Source organism: Phodopus roborovskii, unplaced genomic scaffold (genome assembly GCF_943737965.1).
Source record: "Phodopus roborovskii unplaced genomic scaffold, PHOROB, whole genome shotgun sequence".
In the NCBI taxonomy this organism is placed as follows: Eukaryota; Metazoa; Chordata; class Mammalia; order Rodentia; family Cricetidae; genus Phodopus; species Phodopus roborovskii.
This window is the reverse complement of record NW_026126585.1, coordinates 13039904-13061500: the sequence shown is the minus strand read 5'-3', so window position 1 is coordinate 13061500 and position 21597 is coordinate 13039904. Positions and strand designations below refer to the sequence as shown.

Below are 21597 nucleotides of genomic sequence, written 5' to 3'. Positions count from 1 at the left end.
ACACCACAGTGGGAGGCCACCCATCCAAGAATTTATGGGCAGCACAAATTAAATTTGTGGGGGGGAAAAAGAGGATACGGATCCTATGTGTTGGGTGAGTAGAGAGGGGAGAGTGGATTTGGGAAGGGTTGAAAAAGGAGTCGAATATGCTCAAAACACATTCTATGAAATAAATAAGTGCAAAAAAAAAAACTAAACTAAATATAGCCAGCAATATGAGTCAGTGGGTAAAGGCACTTGCCACCAAGGTCGATGACCTGGCTTCAGTCTCCAGGACACACCGAAGGAGACATCCAGACATCCAACTCCTCCAACTTGTCCTCTGACCTCCACACATTCACGTACATGCACAGATAAGTAGACATCATTTTAATTTTTAAAACTATAGCACTCTAACAATTTGAAAAATCAAGAATCCTAACAGATCAAGAGAACAATATTTCTACCACCACCACCGCCGCCACCACCGCCCCTGCCATCATTAGCTAATCTCCCCTGGGAAGGGAAACACTAGGAAAAGTATCTATGAACCTGGTTGTTATAGGGAGAGATAAAAAGAATCTTATTTTAGGAGCGTATATGGCTCATAAGCTTTATACTAAACTGAAAATGCTTCTGCACCATGACTAAACAAAACGTAAAAGTAAATTAGCACTGTACATAAAGACACTGATTTTAAATTATATTAAAACCTTATTTTTCCCCTTAATCTCATCCTTCTCTTTTCTTTCCATTCCATCCTGAATGATTCAACCCAAAAGCCACAGATGAAAGAGAAACTTTCAAAGCCCAAGTGAGTGTCAGAGATTTACAGGGCAAGCAGGACACTCACACATGTGCAAGGGAAGAGAGGAGACTGAGGAGGTCCCTGAGGTTGTGCACTGGAAGCCATACAGGGAAGAAGGCATTTGGAGTGAAGGAGGAGGAAGGGTCAGAGGCTGAGCACAGTGTTTGCTCATGGAACTGAGGCACTGTAAAAAAGGCTGGTGCAGAGGAGGCAAGAATTAGCCCAGTGATGGGGTTACTTCATGTGCATGCAAGGAGCAGCCCAGCCTACCATGTCTGCATCTGAGGAGTAAGTGACATAATCTGTGTAAATAAGAGGTCCAGCATGAGATGAAGGAGACACTTGGGCAGAGGACCGGGACAGCAAAAAATGCATGAATGGTGTCATCAAGGATGTGAGTGGCTCCTGTGTAGCCCGAGAAGTGGCAGGTGTCAACCTGGGTCCCAAGCTGCATTAGCAGGAGTCTAGGCATGGAATGGGCAGTAGTCATGAAAGGAGACACACAGAGGCTGAGCAACCAATGAAAAACACAACAGAGCAGATGCAGAGAAAACCAGAGCCCTTACTACCACCATGGGAAGCTACAAGTACAGAACTGATATCAACCAGATATCCTGAAAGATATGCTGGTGTGTGTGTGTGTGTGTGTGTGTGTGTGTGTGTGTGTGTGTGTGTGTGTATACATACATACATACATACATACATACATACATACATACATACAGTTCTGTCCACTGGGTGGGCCTGGAGTACTGACACCCTTGTATCACTGAACACACATGGATCCAGATTTTTTGATTTCTAAATAACATTTTCAGAGGATGAGGGACAAAGAGCCAATGAAAAGGAAAAGGGCAGAAATAAGAGAGGAGGGAAGAAGAAGGAAGAAAGGGAGAGGGAAGAGGAGGAAATGACATAAATGACTAACCCTTGAAAACGGGTTCTAGGGCTAGGTGAGAGAAAAGGCAACCTGTGTGTAGACTATTACATCAGAAAGCATGGAAGTGTTCACCAAATGGCATGGGTATAGCCCAAGGCCATAAAAATTCATCTGAACGGGTTTCTGCTGGCCCAATATGAAACAAGCTGAGTGTCACAATCTTGATAGGAATGAATATGACTTATTTAATAAAACAGTAACCCATATCCAATACAGATGATGGATGGATGGATGGATGGATGGATGGATGGATGGATGGATGGACGGATGGTGGATGGATGGGTGGATGAATGGACAGATGGTGGATGGGTGGGTTCATGGTGGATAGATGGACAAACAATTGGAAAAGTCCTTGTTCAATAAAGAAACTGTTTTCAGGGATGATGAGATATAGTATAAGGAATTTTCTCTCAGATAGTTCCCTATATTATACTTAGATAATTTCTTTAATTTTAAAATTATTTTCACAAGTAACCTCCTAGTTCCAAATACACTAGAGGAGGATTCAGGACACCTGTGCGGGAAGGCGATTGCAGATGAGCATCACCCATGTACTCTGTCTTAAAGGGAACAGAAGGGAAAGCACCATGAGAGACACACACTTAAGAACTGAACATTTTCAAGCTTAAGCATTGACTGGTTAACCAGCTGGAGGTGTTGCACACACCTATAATTGTGTCATTTTGGAGGTTAAGTTCGAGGATCACCACATGTCGGAGGTGAGAGAGGTTTGCATAGTGAGACCCTATCTTAAAAGAAGGAGGAGGGCCTTTTTCCTCCGGCTGCTGGGAAGACGGCGGACATTCAGACAGAACGTGCTTACCAAAAGCAGCCTACCATCTTTCAAAACAAGAAGCGTGTTCTGCTGGGAGAAACCGGCGAGGAGAAACTCCCTCGGTACTACAAAAACATCGGTCTAGGCTTCAAGACGCCCAAGGAGGCCATCGAGGGCACCTACATAGACAAGAAATGTCCCTTCACCGGTAACGTCTCCATCCGAGGTCGCAGCCTGTCCGGCATCGTAACTAAGATGAAGATGCAGAGGACCATCGTCATCCATCAGGACTACCTCCATTACATCCCCAAGTACAACCGCTTTGAGAAGTGCCACAAGAGCATGTCCGTGCACCTGTCACCCTGTTTCAGGGACGTACAGATGGCTACATTGTCACCGTGGGAGAGTGCAGGCCCCTGAGCAAGACCGTGCGCTTCAACGTCCTCAAGGTCACTAAGGCTGCTGGCACCAAGAAGCAGTTTCAGAAGTTCTGAGGACTCTGGCTGACTCCCTGGAACAAATAAAGTTATTTTCCAGCTGAAAAAAAAAAAAAAAAAAAGGAGGAGGAGATGTCATGTGCAAAACATTCCAGTTCTAAAAGGTAAAGTAGGGCATGGATGTGGTTCAGCAGGAAGAGTGCTTGCTGCATGGGCACAAGGGCCTAAATTTAGATTCCCCCAAAATGCAAAACAGTCAGCACGGTTGCGCAATGCACCTGCTGCCCTACGGGGAGGTGGGATGTGAAGGCAGGAGACGTCCCAGAAATTCATGGGACCGATATAAAAACAGATAGAGACACACCTGCATACACAGAAAGAACATGGGAAAGAAGGAAAGAGGGAGGAAAGAAGGGAGGGAAGAAGAGAGGGAGGGAGGGAGGGAGGGAGGGAGGGAAGAAAAAGAAGAGAGAGAAAGAAGGGAAAGAGAATTACATCTTCCATGAGCTGCCGCCTCTCCTCGACCACCTTCAACTAATCTCTATATGTGTTTGCATCATACCTTAATGAGCATCATCTAAGTACATTATATTCTTAAAGAACTCCCATAGGGAAGGGGTTAGGGAATCATACAATCCCTATCAAACCTCCCTTTTGGATCTATACCCAGACCTCCAAATATTGACCCTGCAAATCTTTGAGTCCAAGTCCCAATGTAGTACCTGACGTAGTCCTGACGTAGTACCCATAGGGCTGGAATCAGGGTTTCTGGATGCCAGGAAATGCCATCCAAGGAGCTGCACCCCCGAGAATTAGTCTCAGTCAAGCCGATACCTTCCACCCCAATGGAAAAGATGGCTCTTACAGGGTCTCCCTCTTCCTAAATCCAAACAGCAAGCCATTGCCTCAAGAAAAGCAGGCCAGGAATCTCTCGTTGGAAGATTCTATTTCCAGACAGCCACCCCCGACACACACACATATACACTCACAGCATTGATTCTAACTAGGGTGTGAGGAAACTGTGATGATGAAGTTCTTCCCTGAAGATAGAGAACTTCCATTTGCAGAAAAATGAAGCACGATGAGAAGGGAATGGAAAGAACCAGCCGCCCATCCCTTGGGCGAGGTTAACAGAATCAGTTAAAACCACCCTTTCGAGGTTAAGGCAGGAGACAAACACATGGGGTGCTATAAATACGGTGTCCCTTTGGGCACCAAGGCACAGATTATGCCGAGCCCAGGGCTGTGTGTGATGCACAGTGGGTACCCATCACTGTAGGGGCTGATGGATTGACAGGCAGACAAATATGAAATGCAAGACTCATAGCCAGTCCCTGCCCTGGGTGAAATCCCATTAAAACACACATCAAAGTTCTTATGGAAGGAATAGAAAGTTAAACATAGAGAAGCAGCCAGCCTGGGGCTGACAAAGGATGGCTGAAGCCTGATGTGGGAAAGCAGAGGAGTTAGCATGCCCCTAATGGCTCCAAGTTTCCCACCAAGGACTGGCTCTGTAACCCCACCCAGGGCTCATGAAGACTGATCCACAGCTGTGGTGCGGTTGCATAAGACAGCTGTAATAACCACGTGCTTGCCCTGAACTGTGGATTCACTAAGGGCTCTGAGCACAGTCCTGTGCTTCCTTGATTCAGATTGGATGAAGCAGCGCTATCAAGTCTACTCCATGGATGCAGAAACATAGCTCCAAGGAGTTTAGTTGTCCATCTGAAATCAAAGATGGTCCAGTCCGCTGGCATCCTGACTTCAACCCCAGTACCCGGCTTTAGTAAAAATAAAAATAAATCAAAGCTGGGTGTAGTGATGCACACTTATAACTCCAGCACTAGGAGGGCTGGGGTCCCTGCACTCACTTTGCCAGCTATTCTAGCCTAAACAGCGAGTGCTAGATCCAGAAAAGTGTTTCTGTTCAAAAACTAAAGTATATAGCGCCTGAGGGACAGTACTCAAGGGTGTTCTCCAGCTTTCACACATACCTGAACACACAGGCACACATATACAAATATCATTAAAAAATTTCAATCCCATTAAAGATGGGGTACAGGTTTAAACAAGGAATTCTCAACAGGAGAATCTTGAATGGCCGAGATACACTTAAAGAATTGCTCAACATCCTTAGCTATCTGGGAAATGCAAATCAAAACGACTCTGAAATACCATCTTACACCTATCAGAATGGCCAAGACCAAAGCCACCAATGACAGCCTATGTTGGAGAGGATGAAGAGTAAAGGGAGCACTATTCCCCCTGCTGGTGGGAGTGCGAACTTCTACGGCTGCTGTGGAAATCAGTATGTGGTTTCTCAGAAAATTGGGAATCAATCTACCTCAAGACCCAGTGATCTCACTCTTCGGCACATACCCAAAGGATGCTAACCATACCCCAAGGACATTTGCTCAACTATGTTCATAGCAGCATTATCTGTAACAGTCCCAACATGGAAGCAACATAGATGTGCCTGTCAACTGGAAAATGGATAAAGAAAATGGAATGTTACATTCTACACAATGGAATATTACTCAGTGAGGGGAAAAAAAGGACATCATGAAATTGGCAGGCAAATGGATGGAACTAGGGAAAAAAATCGTCCTGAGTGAGGTAACCCAGACACAGAAAGACAAACCTGGTATGTACTCACTCATAAGTGAATATTAGATGTAAAGCAAAGGATCACCAGCCTATAGACCTCAGCCCCAGAGAAGCTGGGTAACAAGGAGGACCCTAAGAGGGGTGCATGGATCTCCCTGGGAAGAGGAAGGAGGTGGGATGTGCTGGGTAAACTGGGGGTAGGGGAGGTGTAGAGGGGAAGGGATGGGGAATGGAAACATGGGAGATCAGGATGGTCCAGTTGTGGGAGGGACAGAGCAGGACTGTTATGGGGGAGATATCTTGATAGAAGAGCCCACTGTGGGGTTAGGGAGGAACCTGGTACCAGAGAACCTCCCAGTAACCGGCAGAAGAGGAAGCTGCCAGAAAATGCCACTTATCTAGTAGGGTATCAGTGGGCAAAGGACACCGCTAACCCCCTTTATCATATGTGTCCATTCTCATAGTCCCATGACTCTCTCTGCAGCCACACTGTGAACAGGCACTGTGAGCACACACATGCCCACGTAAAGCTGAGCATGCATCTCTAGATTGGTTCCTTAAGAGGCTCAGGATGAAGGGGAGGCATCTTAGCAATAACCTCCATCCAACCAAGGTCATCACTTTCCTCCGCCACCTACCTAAAACCTCTGCTAGCACACAAATTTTAGCTCAAAATGCGGAGTCAGATACACAAATTAAACTACTGACATCGTGATATCCAATGTTAAAGTTAAAAACAAAAGGAAGAAACTGTCAACTCCGCCCAGCTCTGGATTGTTTTACATCGCATAACTATTCATCATAGTTTTGGGAGTTATAGCAGAATCAAAAACAAGTGTTTTAGTCAATGTCCTGTTGCTGCAATGAACATTTGAGATCAAATCACAGACAAAGAAAGAAAGGGGTGAGGGGCTGGCAAAATGGCTTAGCCAGGAAAAGCACTTGCTTTGCAGACCTGACAACCTGACCTGAGTGCTCAAAACTCATATAAAAAGCCAGATGCAGTGGCATGCAAGCCCAGCCTCCAGCAAGATCGTAAGGGGAGACAGGAGAATTGCCCTGATGCTCATAGCCCAGCTAGCCTGGAACACTCAGAGAATCAGAATCACTCAGAGAGATACAGTCTCAAAAAGGAGCTAGGACAGGACTGACTTCCAGAACTTGTCATTAACACATGCACACCTGCACGCAAGTATACATATCACATATGTTCACGTGTCCACGGACGTGCACACACACACACACACACACACACGTACCCACCCACGAATGCTAACAATTTAATATTAAGAAAAATTTTAAATGCATAATAAAATAGAAGGAAGGGTTTTTTAGGGGGTGTTCATGTGTGTGTGTTCGTGTGTGGGCAGGCACAGACGTGTGCACTTGTGTGGGGAGCCACAGGTCAATGTTGGGTGTTGCTCCTCAGATGAGTTCCATCTTATTGATGGAGAGAGGCTCCCGCGCTGGTCAGGCTAAGCTAAGCTGGCTAAGCTAAGCTGGATGACCCCATGAACCCCAGGTCTGCCTATCTCTATCTCCCCGGTGATGTGACTCTTAAGTGTGTATGCCTGCCTTTTTTTACATTGGTTCTAGGAATCAAATCACACTCCTTATGTCTACAAAGCAAGAATTTTACCAAATGAGCTATCTCAGAAGTCTCCTATTGTGTTGCTCTTCCAGAGGAAAGGTAGGGGGAAAAAATCTACTCATTCCAGATAGGAAACAAACAACAGACTAAAGCAGCAATTCTACACAAGTCCAAATTGGCAAGCCCGTGAATTTATTGGGGCAGCTTACAGGAGTGTGGGTGAGGGGTTACTTACAGGTGCATGGATGACTCAAATGCTCACCCTGTGTGGCCCATGGCTCACAAACTACACCTCTAGAGCATGTCTGCGCAACTTTCAGAAAGCAGGACAGCTTGGTGGCTCTTCTCCTCAGAACTAAGGAAGATGACATTCTCTGCTCTCCAATTGTATGTACACAAATGTACATCTGTGCCTACACACACACACACACACACACACACACACACACACACACATTTAAAAAAAATACACATACTTGGCTTTATAGCTACCAAGAGCATACACACACTTTCAGAATTCCCATCTTTTTCTTATCACATAATATGTCACATTCCTTTGATGTTTTGACCAGAATTCACAGTCATCATTTAAAATTAAGACTGCCTGGTGTTTTCTCCTGATGATATGTGAGACTTTAAATAAGCACAGATGTGTCTATGAAGTGCCCAGCATGACGACTTATTTATTTACTATTTGTTTAACCATCCGTAAGATGGACATTTGCCCTCTAACTGTTCTAGGGCCGGGAATATATCCCAGTGGTAGAATGACTGCCTAACCTATAGTTGGTTCAGTCCCTGGTACCACAACCCTCCCCCCCACCACCACCAGAAAACCAATACAACCCCATCAATGCTCTGCCGGGCACTGGGATAAAGGAGCCGTAGTATTCCCACTACCCTTGTTACCTTAATTAGGGTTTCTACTGCTGTGGGGAAACACTGGCCAAAAGCAACTTGAGGAAGAAAGGGTTTGCTTCAGCTTACAGCTTGTAGCCCATCATTTCGGGACGTTGGGGCAAGAACCTGGTTGCACGATGAACACAGCAGTATGCTCTGTCTCCATCCGTGCCTCCCTCCAGCCTCACCCGGGCAGCACCGGGGTCTTTTTGTCACCTTTGATGGTTGGAGGAGGCTTTGAGCATTGGTCCATAGCGCTCAAATTCAAGTCACCCAGGCTCCTTGCAGCCAGCCCGGAACACCCATGAAGAGGTCCTGCTTACTGGCTTGCTCCCCAGGGCACCCGGGGTTATCTTGACAGTGGTAGCACCCCCTATAGTGAGATCGGCCCTCTCACATTAATCATCAATGAAGAAAATTGACCACAGGCCAGTCTGGCTGGCGGAGGTGGGCGGGGGGGGGGTTGTCTCAATCAGGGATCCCCCCTCCCAGATGACTGTAGGAGGTGTTGATGTAAAATGAGCTGGCTCGCTGGACAAACTTAGCAAGCCCTCCCAACCCTTCGATGGGGAAACCCTAACTTCTCACTCTCTGCGGGCTCTGCACAGGCACACACCAGGTACTTGGAGGAACAAAGCTTAAACAGCCACTTTGTCTCAGTGCACCAGAACATTCCCAGCCCTCCATTTATCCTGCCAGCAGCCTGCTCAAGTATTAACAGATATCAATCTAATATATTGTGCAGCGAGCACCATTATTTTCTTCTCGATCTATTTTACCTGCCACCTCTCCCAGGGGCAGATTGGGGGGAAAAAATGTGGTAATTATATATTGATATAGTGTAGGCACAGGTTAGATACAGGGCCCAGCACACTTTGCTTCCTTATTAACCAGCTAAAATGTACTCGGTGGGGTCCTTTCTGGCTCCTTAAGGAATCTCTAGGCTGAGCCGTTATTTTGATCTTTCTGATTTTTCCTCCTTGTTTGTAAAAATGTCCTCCCCTCACAGGTACTGTGCCAAGGAGGGGCTTTGAGGCACGAACCTGGCCTCATCCTCATTCGGCAAGGGTTTCCATCTGAAGCCAGCAGCTAGCTTTAGCCAATGGGCAGTTTCTGAACAAAGACATGAAACTGCTCCCCTGAGTTGGCTGCCTGGTCCCCGCACTGCCTAATTAAGGACAAGTTAGTCAGCATGAAAAGTTCTTATTAGGAAAGGGTCATTGTACCATCACTGTGGGCCTTCAGACAAAATAAAGTACCTGATTGTGAAGGAACATAGAAATCTTTAAGTGTAGATCAGAGCTCTAAAGATAAGGAAGGAAGGAAGGAAGGAAGGAAGGAAGGAAGGAAGGAAGGAAGGAAGGAAGGAAGGAAGGAAAGAAGGAAGGAAGGAAGGAGGGAAGGGAGGGAGGGAGGGAGGGAAGAAGGGAGGGAGGGAGGGAGGGAAGAAGGGAGGGAGGAAGGGGGGAGGAAACACCCCATGAAGAAGGCATGGGAATCCAGGAATAGACTCCTGTGGGAACATGCTCAGTCTTCACTTGGTCAATGTTATGGTTTAAATGTGAATTGTCACCATCCCCAGCCTCTTGTGCTTGAACATGTGGGGAAAGGCTGTGGAACCTTTAGGAGATAGAGCCTCCTAAAGTGGGTGTCTGGAGGTCAGCCAGCCAGATTTTATAGCCTCGCCTCACTTCCTGTTCATTCTGCACTTCCTGGCCGGATGCCCCCTACTCCCTGCCATTGAGGACTGTGTCCTCTGACTATGAACTGGAGTGAGGTCTTTCTCGCTTAGTGTGCTTCTCATTAGGTATTGCTACAATGACGGTAAAGTAGCTCACTCAACTGCTGTCTGGAAGGCTTAAGCAGCAGGAGAAGGGCGTGATCCTAAGGGAAAGAGAGACATTTATGGTAAGGGTCAGGGTGGAGGAGCCACAGTGATCTTGTTCCTCAGGACTAGGCGACCCAAGCAGATCATAAAGCCAAGAGAAATGTGAGACAGCCAAGGAAAACACAGAGAGAGAGAGAGAGAGAGAGAGAGAGAGAGAGAGAGAGAGAGAGAGAGAGAGAGAGAGGATACATTGTTGCTGCTGAGGTTGTCTGGATACTTAGCATTGCCTGTAAGCAAGAAAAAGAATACAAATCCCACCTGGGATTCCACCCTAGCCAACATCAGCTCTCCCCTCAGGGTGCCGCACTATCGGAGGCTGCTGGGGAACGGCTCCTTGACCAGGGAGTAGTCTACCTGTGTCCTGCCAGCTCCCTCTCAGGGCCCTGGGAGAAGGAGCAGAATTAGAATGGGGTACATCCAGGATACCACTGTGCTATCCCCAGCTGAGCCCTGTGGCCTGCACAAAAGAAAAGCACCATAGTTAGCTGTTTTCTTCTAGCCTGTTCTTGAATAGAAGCATGGTTCTTTGCCAAAGGTTCCCACAAGGTGACAAATCAGAACGATTTTGGAGTAAAACCAAGCTGCCTCCGGTCAGGTAGACTTGGAAGAGGGCAGAAAGAGAAATTTCCCCTTGAAGGAGGAACCCTGCCAATTAAAACACTCAAGTCCAGAATGCATTATCTAACTTATTAAATACACCCTTTACCCTCCCCCCCACCACTACCCTTTACCCTCCCCTGCACAAACAATAATAACCCTCAGGCAGGGTAACTGTAGCAATAAAGTAATTAGGGGAGCATACTGTCTCCAAATGAAAGGACCCAATACTGTAACTGCCAGTTAAATTTAATTACTAGCTAATTTCCTTTACAATAGATGGCCTATTTTTTTAACAATATTCTCAGAAAAGAGATTATGTGCAAGTGTATAACGCTGCTCTATCTTATGGATGCAGAGAAAACCATTTGCTGAGCTCCCTAATCCAACAAGTACAAGGAACAGGGATAAAACACAGCCCCACCAGGAAGGCAAGTGCCAAGCACTGCCATGTTCAGGCCTCTAACAATGGCAAGAGCCATTAGTCAGATCTGCTGGACCACATTCAGAGGACAGCCTTGTACATCTGTGATGATTACTATTAACCAGCACCAAGATGAAGGGCAGCAAGGAGACACTTTCCCGGGCATGTATATGAATGAGTTTCTAGGGTGTATTAATTGAGATCAGAAGATCCTCTCTAAATGTGGGCAGAATCGTTTTATAGACTGGAGACCTGAACTGAATAAATAGGAAAAAGAAAGCTGATTTTTCACCATGACTTTCCTGCTATGAGGGAGTATAAACCCTCAGGCAGTGGCCAAAATAAAACCTTCCTTCCTTAAGTTGCTATGTCAGGCATTTTGCCATAGCAACAAGAAAAATTAATTAATACAGGGATTGAGTATGAGCCAGCCTCATGTTCAATGTCTAGATACCACCTCCTCACATTCAGGACTCATACAGGTCCCCAAATTCCTAGTGCCAGAACAAGAATGGGTCACTGGCCCAGAGAAGCCTTAACTTTTGGGGCAGAGAGTACAAAGGACTCCTAGGCCACACAAAATCCCCCAACTAGCAAGAAAGCAGGAAAATGTGTCCATTAATGCTTCTGGTTTGCCCAACTTCTTCCCAAAGTGGCCCCAGGCTACACACCGTGAACAGCAACCCATGGATGATGATGAATCGTAAGCTGCACTAGGACAAATGGCAAAAGAATGCCAGTCTGGAGCAATAGACTACCCCAAAGGCCACTACCAACTTCCTCTTCATACATTAGTTCTCACAATCAACAGTGGGAACAACATGAACACCCCATACTGTATCAGTTACTCTTCCCATTGGTATGTCAAAACTTGACAGAGGCAGCTTAAGAAAGGGAGGGCTTGATTCTCTTCAGTGAGAGGATACAGCCCATCATGTTTTCAACGTTCTCTAAAAAGCTGGAAAATGTAGGGGAACTGGATGCTTTTCTAAGTGCATTTGAGCTGTTAAAATGAAATCTGGAAGATACAAACAAATCATTACAAACAATGAGATAAAAGCTGTATTCAAAAGAGAAGCCTGAGACCAGCAGAACTCACTGATGAATTCTACCAAACTTCTAAGGACAATCTAGTGTTGATCCTTCTTAATTTGTCCCACAAAATGGAAAGGGATGAAACACTATCAGATTCGCTCTATGGAGTCAGTGTTATCCTGGTAACAAAATGAGGTAAAGACACAACTAAACAAGAAAACCACAAATCAATTTCTTTGATGAACATAAATGCAAAAATTATCAAGAAAAATACTTTGAAACTAATTTCAGAAGCACAGTAATAAGATCATGCATCGTGAACAAGTGAGTTTCATCCCAGAGATGCAAGTTTGGTTCTACATATGTAAATCAATATATGTAATATAACGAATTAATAAATTTAAAGGTGGAAATCACAAAATCATCTCGACTGGTGCTGAAAATGAATTTGACAAAGTTCAAAATGCTTTCAGAATAAATACCCTGGAGACATTAGGGATAGATGGGGGCATATCTCAAAATAATAAAGGCAATATATAACAAAGCTACACCATCATTATACTAGGCAGACACGAACTAAAAGCCATTGTGTTCCGGGTTTTAGAGGAAATGCTTTTTTTAAGATAGTTCCTGATGTATAAAATCAATTACATAAGGAACAGACAGGAAAGGGGCAAAAAGGAAAATTAAGAAGTTAAATTATTTTTATTTGCAGATGACATGGTTCTATACTTAAAATATTCTAAAACATTATAAGGAAACTCCTATCTAATACACGCAGTAGAGTTATAGGATACAAAATCAATATTAAAAACAAAAACAGAATATTAGCTTTCATATATACCAACAATGAACTCTCTGAGAAAGAAAATATTTCATTCACAGTAGCTCCAAAAATAGCAATACACCTAGGAATAAGCCTAACCAAATAAGTGAAAGACCTGCACAATGAAAACTTCAAAATACTGAGAAGGAAAATCAAAGAATATATTACAGGATGGGAAGACCATTAATGCTGCAGGAATAGCACACTTAACATTATGAAAATGGATATATTACCAAAATTAATTTACAGATTCAATGCAAAACCCATCAAAATTCTTAGACCATACTTTGCAGGTCTAAAGAAAGATGATCCTAGAATTTCTGTGGCATCAGAGAGACCACAAATAGCTACAGCAATCATAAGGGCTAAGCCACAGTGGCAGGTATCACAATACCTCACCTCAGATTATATACTACTGATGGGAGATGTCATTCTGTAAATGTGTTTCTCTTACTGGTTAATGAATAAAGCACTGTTGGGCAATAGGAAAGCAAGGTAGGCGGGACTAGGATCCAGACAAGGAGGAGGTAGGAGTATATTCAAGATGTAGACTAAGAGAGCAGAACTCCAGACCCTCTCTCCTGTAAGCCAAGACCACATGGAAATACTTAGATTAATGGAAAAGGGTTAATATTTGAGACAGAGCTAGCCAATAAGAAAAGCTAGTAACAGGCCAACAGCTTTATATCTAATACAGCGTCTCTGTGTGTTATTTGGGGTGGACTCGGTTGTAGGACCAGGCTGGCGGAAAACTCCTCATAACATCTACACCCTCTCAAGCTGATAACCAACAGTGGCCCTCATACATACCAAGTATCCCATAGCCTAGGATGGAAATGAATAAACAGGCCATTACAATTGAATGCAATTCATGCTCCAGCAGAGAATTCTAAGTGAGATGTTACAGGATAAGACTGTAGGAAGAAGAGGCAATGAAAGTCAGATGCCTTCCCAGAGTCTGGGACTGTGAAGCCAAGATCTCAAACAGAAGGAAAGCGGGGGTAAGGAGAGGGGGTGTATCTAGGTGTTAAAATCAGAAGAGAGACTAGCCACCTCGAGGAAAGGTATCTTGAGAGCAAAAGCTACAGACAGAGCTAGAGAACTGTGGGAGCTGTGGACTCCCTGGGAGCTGTGTACACCAACAGCTGTCACAGAGTCAGGCCAACTAGTGCCCAGGGTGGTGCTCACCTGACCTGTCGGCCTTGGGAATGTAGGCAGGTCTGAGGCAGGCCTGTGACAAGCTCACATTTATGTTTCAGGATGATTGCACAGAAATGTCAGGACATCTGGTCTGGGAATTGCAAAGGAAAAAAAAAGTGTCATCCAAACAAAAAGTAAGACTGATGAAAACAGTTTGAGGGTCAGGAGATGGATCGGTCAGTAAAGTGCTGGGCATGAAGTCCTGGGCTTAACCCCAGCATCCTCATAAGAGCTGAGTGTAGTGGCACAGGCTTATAATCTTACTCCTTTGGGGGGAGACAGGTGGATTCCTGAAGCTCACAAATCAGCCTGTCTATCAAACCTGGTTCAATGGGAGACTCTGCCTCAAAAGAAATAAGGTGGAAAGTGATTATGTACAAGACACGCGACAGCAACCTCTTGCTTTCATTCACACATCAACTTCTACATTCAGACACCTGCGTGTGAGCACACACACACATGCACACTCATGCACACACACTCACACATGCACTCACACACTTTATGTGTGTGTATAGAACATATATATATATGTATATAGATTTAAAAATTATTTTAACTTTTTTGTGAACTGTTAGTAATGACAAAAAGCAGAGATGGGTACACAGGCATTTAAAATATACCGCTGGCTTTCAGGTAAGTTTTCTATAGTATAAATAGTTTTTAAAGAACGTAAGTACAGAACAATTAGATCAGGGGTCTTATATCAAAGTCATGTAATTTTTTACAAATTTCATATACTCTAATTTGGTACCTAAAAATAACTGGGAAAGTTTTTGTATCTTTTTATGCTTTAAAGATATTACTGTGTTGGGACTGAGATAATAGAGCAACAGTTAGGAGCACATACCGCTCTTGCAAAGTACTCACAAATTGCTGATGCACAGCCCTGTAACTCCAACTCCAAGGGCTCCAATGCCCTCTTCTGGCCTCCATAGGCACCTACTCATACACACACACACACACACACACACACACACACACACACACACACACTCACACTCATACACACTCACATACACTCACACACACTCACACACACACTCACACTCACACTCATACACACTCACATACACTCACATACACACTCACACACACACTCACACTCAGACACACACATACTCACACACACTCATACACACAGACACTCACATACACACTCACACACACTCACACTATACACACTCATACACACTCATACACATACTCAAACACACCCATACACACACAAACTCCCACACACTCAGACACACACGCACACACTCACACTCATACACACTCACATACACTCACATACAAACTCACTCACACACACCCACACTCAGACACACAATCATACACACAGACACACACTCACACGCACTCACATACACACTCACACACTCTCACACACTCACACTCATACACACTCACACTCATACACACTCACATACACACTCACTCACACACACCCACACTCAGACACACACTCATACACACAGACACACACTCACATGCACTCACATACACACTCACACACTCTCACACACTCACACTATACACTCATACACACACTCAAACACACCCATACACACACAAACTTCCACACACTCAGACACACACGCACACACTCACACTCATACACACTCACATACACTCACATACACACTCACTCACACACACTCACACTCAGACACACAGACACACACTCACACACACTCACACACTCACACTATGCACACTCATACACACACTCAAACACACCCATACACACACAAACTCCCACACACTCAGACATACACATACTCACACACACTCACACACACACACGCATGGCAGGGGGAAGAATATTCATAGGCAAATAAATAGAAACAAATAATTTTAAAACACTGTGGATCTAGTGAAGTGTGTCAGCCATAAAGTGCTTGTCACACAAGTATGAAACTGAGAATTCAGATCCACTGAACCCAAATAAAAAGATGGGCGTGGTAGTGTGAGCTTGAAAATCAAGGCCAGAGGCAGAAGTGGGCAGATGGGCGGAGCTTTCTGGCTGTCTAGCCTGGGAGACGTCTTCTCATACAAACATCAGCACACGCTTATCCTCTGACCTCCTCCACATGCACATTCACACACACTACACATCCCCAAACACATGTGCACACACACACACACACACACACACAAAAATATAGACAGACAGATAGACACACACACAAAGACAGACAGATAAACAGACAGACACACACTAGGCAGGAAGGATAATGATCGGAACCCAGAGACTGAGTTGACAAGAACGAATCTCTCTAAATATTTATGATGACTACCTTAGCAGACACCAGGAGAAGATAAAAAGATGAAACATGGTTTAGATAGGAGCACAGCCATATTTGTAAGATCCGCTAAGATGTGCTTTTGGGGGGGGAGATAAAAAGTAAAAATACCACAAGTAAGCATTAGCTTAAGACATGCTAAAATGGAAACCAGTAAAATGGAAAAACACTAGAAAATCAATTTGATGAGTAGACATTGCACTTAGAATGTTAGTGCTCAAAAAGATTGCCAAGACGAACAAACGGTAAGATCAGCACACAAAGCACAGATAATACAATAAAAGCTACTGTGCAGAAGACTAAGGCAAGATGGGTAATGGGATATATTAAAAGGATTAAATAGTGAAATAAAATCAGTTAAGATACATGAACTTTGCAAAAGCTATGCTCTAGCTGTGGGTTAATGAAAAAAGTACAGGCTGTGACACAGAGCCCAGCTCCAGGTGACCTGCCTGCCCCCTGGCCAGCATGTCACATGCCCACTGTCAAACACTCTTGGCCCAGCTGGTAATTGCCAATCTCCAAATCTGCCAGGTTTTTCTTAAAGGACACTGCCAAGGGAAAGGAGATTACATCTCACAATCCAAGGAAAGCCTTATAAAAAGCCTCTTTAGGCATCCACCATCTCCTCAAAGTCTCCTATGCCCAGAAGTGGCCGAAATTTCCACTGCTCCTGTCAAGCCTCCATGCTGTGTTGTCCATCACGCGTGCACACTCATGAGCGTGCCAGCCTCTTTTGAGCCAGCCTCACTTCTAATAGGAGATGCCATGGGTCTCGTGTGTCCCCTGGAAAGAGCCCCTCTGATGCTCATCCTTGCAGAATGCTGGCCCCAGACCTAAGTGAATGAATCCTCCCACTTTACTATATATTCCCATATGCCAGGTTCCCCTCAAGACTGTGTTCTTGAAGGGACAAGTACCAAAGACTTCAAAAGAGGCTAGGGGCCTAACCTAGCATGCAGCACAAAGTTCATTTAGCATTTGTGGGGTATTAATAATTGAAATCATAATCCTAACCTTCAGGCTGAGATGGGCTTGACTGGCCAATGGGATCTGGGCAGCAGACATCAGCTCCCCGGTGGTTTCCCACTCCTGTGTCTGAGTAGGGGTTCTTTGGCACAGTTGTTTATAACATAGGATGTCAGCTTCTCTCAAAAGACACAAGCAGCAACGACAGCATCACACAAGAGCCATAGCAACAATGCAAGGCAGTAAACAGTAAACTGACCTCAGAGAGATGTCTCCCAAGCAGGTTATGGAGGCGGGGGAACTGAGCCAACACTCAGAAGACAGCAGACAGGGTATTGGGCAGGGTCCTGTCTTAGCTTTTATTGTCAATTTGACATCAAGACACACCTGGGAAGGGAGGCTCAATTGTGGAACCATCTAGATCAGACTGGCCTGTGGGCTTGTCTGTAGGGGTTGTCATGATTGCTATTTGATGTGGGAGGTTCCAGTTCATGTGGAAAGTCCTTGGATAGTTGGTCTTGACTATATAAGAACACGACCTAATCATGAGCCTGAGAAAGCCCTCAAACAGTATTCCCATGGTTTCTACTTCAAGTTCCTGCTTGAATTCCTGCCTAACTTTCCTCAGTAGCAGACTCAGACATGGAAATGTAAGCCAAATAAATCCTTCCCTCTCCTGAGTTGCTTTTGGGTCAAGTGTTTTACCCCATCAGCAAAATAAACCTAGAACATTCCTCTAGAGCGGTGTTTCTCAACCTTCCTATTGCTGTGACCTCTGATACAGTTCCTCATGTTGTGGTGACCCCCAGCAATAAAAGCATTTTGTTGCTACTTCATAACTGTAATTTTGCTACTGTTGTGAATCATATTGTAAATATCTGATACACGGGATAGCTGATATGTGACTCCCAGAGGAGTTGCAACCCCCAGGTTGAGAACTACTGCTCTAGAGTAACAGAGTGGATGGAATATATTTGCCTGTCATAAAGAGGGATTCATTAGAATGGGTAGCAATGGGTGTCTGTGTGCGGGAGAGGCTGGGAACACCTCAGAAGTTCCAATCTGATCCCTGGACGTTTCCTGGAGAGTTGTTGATCTTCATCCCATTTGGAAGACTGAAGAAGCTAGAGTCTGATGGCAATGAGGGATGGCAGCATGCAGTCACAGCAGCAACAGGGTAGATGCACTCGCCAGCGGGAGGTGAGGGTGGGCAGGCACACAGCGAGGATTGTTCATTCCCTGACCTCTGTATCCACAACACACACCAACAAGACAGTGCTACTTACTACATCTTCTCCCTCAGTTAATCCTTCCTGGAAATATCCTCTCAGAGCCACCCAGAGGTGTGTTCCCTACTTGCTCTGTGTTCCTGTCAGACTGCCATCAAGCCCAACCATCGGAGGCTGTGTGGCAACAGAGAGCAGGACTCCTAGGAAAGGAATGTACAGTTCCCACCTTCCGCCCTGAAGGCTTCCTGCTACATCCTGACAGAAGCCAGCCAGTGGCCTTTAGACAGCACTTTATCCAGTGAGGAGCCTCTCATTCCCAGCGGGAGTCCGCAGACACTTCAGGAGGACTGTGAAGTGGGGCCACCAGGCCTACAGTCAGGGCACATCTTCCTGATGGCGCAGGAACCCACGTGACTCAGCTTTCCACAGTCTTGCCAGCCACCGGTGGACTTAACGTCCTGCACAAGCGTAAGTGAAAGAAAACACCACTCTGTTCTCCAAAAGCGCCATGGTGACTCCAGCTGCCTCTTCCTGGAGACGTGTTCAGAACTCTCTGGAGACAGTGACAGTGTGCAGCAAGCAGTATGCCCCTCGGTGCGGGCTTGCCTAACCCTCCTCTGTGAGCCGGTTTTCCATTCTTACAGCTGTTTGGATTGTGTAAGCCATTACATGAACTTATTGTAGCCAGAACAATCCCTGCCTTTTCCTTTCTTCTTCAGTGCCAAGAAGAGCAGGCGCCTTCTTTGTCTAACCTTCAGAGACGCCTTGACGGGGGCGTATCCTGGTCTGCTGAGGCTGCTATAATAGAGCACCTTAGATTGCATGGTTAGAGTGAACAGAGATTTCTCACCATTGAAAAGGCTGCAAAGTTCAAGATCAAAGTGGCGGCGTTTCTGTGCTTGGAAAGAGCTCACATCCCAGCTTCTTGATAGGTAACCATCTTCTTGTAATGTCCAGACACAAGGGGAGGGCAGCAAGGGAATCCCCTGGAGTCTCTTGTGCGTCTGTCCGTCTGTGTGTGTTCGTGTATATGCACTGATTACACATGTGTGTTCAGGTGCATGTGCACATGTATGTGGAGGCTAAAGGACAACCTTAGGTACCATTCTCCAGGCACCTTGTTTCTGGAGAACCTGTGAGTAGCCTGTACCTCTCACCAAGTAGGATAAATGGCTGGCTAGCATCTCAGGGATCCACCTCCCTGGAGTTGGGATTTCGAGCATGAGTCACCAGGCCAGGCTTTTTTCGAATTCGTGCTGGGGCTCCAATTCAGGTCTTGGCACTTATAAGGCCAGCATTTTACTAAGTGAGCTGACTCCCCAGGACCCTGGAGACTTTTGTAATGCTGTCTTCACGATAGAAACCCCTTCCTGAAGTCTCAGTTCCAAATCCCATCAGATGGAAGATTGGGTTGGTCACATGGTTTGCGGGAGCGGAGGCCATTCCCCACGTGCACAGCCTCACTAACAGTGGGATTCTTCCAGCCCACTCCAACTGAGCTGCCAATACCAAAGATACTGGAGATACAAGCGAGTGGAGAATGGCCAGGTGAGGAAGTGAACACTCAAAACCCCATTGCTTAAGAGGCTGAGGCAAAAGAATCCTAAGTTTGAGGTCAGTTTGAGCTGCATGAACCCCAGGTTCTAGGTGAAGCTAGGCTACAGAGTGAGGCTGGCTGGAAACACACAGAAAGAGAAAGAAAGGAAGGGAGAGAGGGAGGGGGGAGGGAGGGAGGGGGAAGGGAGGGGGAGGGAGGGGAGGGAGGGAGGAAAGGAAGAGTGACTCCCAGTGGAGAAGAATTTACAGGAAGGGGCCAAGATCAGGTTCTGTAACTTGTTACCCCATTGTCAGCAGGTATATTTGCTTGGACAATATGAAAATCTCCAGCACCTGGAAGAAGGGGGCATTTGTGAAGCCTTGGGGAAAACTACCTGATGCTGTGGCACCTGAGCTGACCTTGAGCCTAGACGAGCCCCGCTGGGCTGTTTGAACAGCATAGAGTGTCTGCTTTCCTTACCTCGCTCACTGCTGTGAGAATGTAACTGGCACCTTTAGGGAGGAGGGGCTTATTCCGCTCACACTTAGAGGGTGCAGTCCCTCGTGGGTGGGGAAGCCACGGTGGTGTGAGGTGGCCGGTCACGTGAGACCTGCAATCAGGAACCTGACAGAGGAACCCTCCTGCTCAGCTTGCCTTCTCCATTTTGTGCATTCCTGAACCCCAGCCCACGGATGGTACTGCCTACACTTAGGGTGGGTCTCCCCATCACATTCAGCATGCTCGCCCCCTCATAGACATGTTCAGAGGGTTGTCTCTAGGTCATTCTAGATTCCCGTCAAGTTGACAGTCAATATGAGCCACCACAGGGTCCCAAAATAGGTAGGAGACACCACCCACTGTTCACAAGACTGAGTAGCATGCGTGCGTAGCAGGGGCATACAGCCAGACCAGCCAGCAACGTAAGAGTCGACTGGGACAAGGTGTAGACCATGAGGGAAGGCAATCAGAACCTACTTAAATCCTGCCCAAAAGGCCTGCCTGGGAGGGTGTGAGGCCTCCAGCGCTGTGACAACGTGTGCCAAAGCGTCTGAGAACCAAGGGTGAAGGAAGGGAAATGGGCCAGGGACCATAGAGCCTGCACCAATGCTAGAGGATGGTCCCCAGGCAGAAATCCCAGTGAGCTCACCGGAGCTGCATTGAGAGTCACTATAAATATCTGCCAGAATGTGATGCAGGTGGCAACTCAAGAAAGAGCCTTCCTGTCCCTCCTCCTCCTCCTCCCCACTTCCTAGCAGGGAAGAGGAACGCAAAGAATAGGCAAAAGCAAGTAGGGCATGCCTCTGCCCTGCTCAGCCCACAGCTCATTATATGCAGGGACTTCGTGTGTGTTGGAGTAGTCATGTGTGCGTGCATGTGGGGGGGGGGCTAGCATGACCACTGGGCTGTCTGCTGCCTGAGAGTAAACAGAAAAGCCAGAGATCTACCATTTTCAGCGTCGGCAACGGAAATTTATTCACCACCATCTCCACTCCGCTTGTCAGAGTTTTCTGTTTCTATCCTATGACACCACCGGGTGAGTACTTTA

At 45.9% G+C, this 21597-nt stretch overlaps 1 pseudogene; it reads left to right on the top strand.

The window, feature by feature from the left end:
* The first annotated feature begins 2437 nt into the window (after nt 1–2437).
* LOC127236394 (40S ribosomal protein S11-like) lies at nt 2438–3051 on the top strand (annotated as a pseudogene).
* The last annotated feature ends 18546 nt before the right edge of the window (nt 3052–21597 follow it).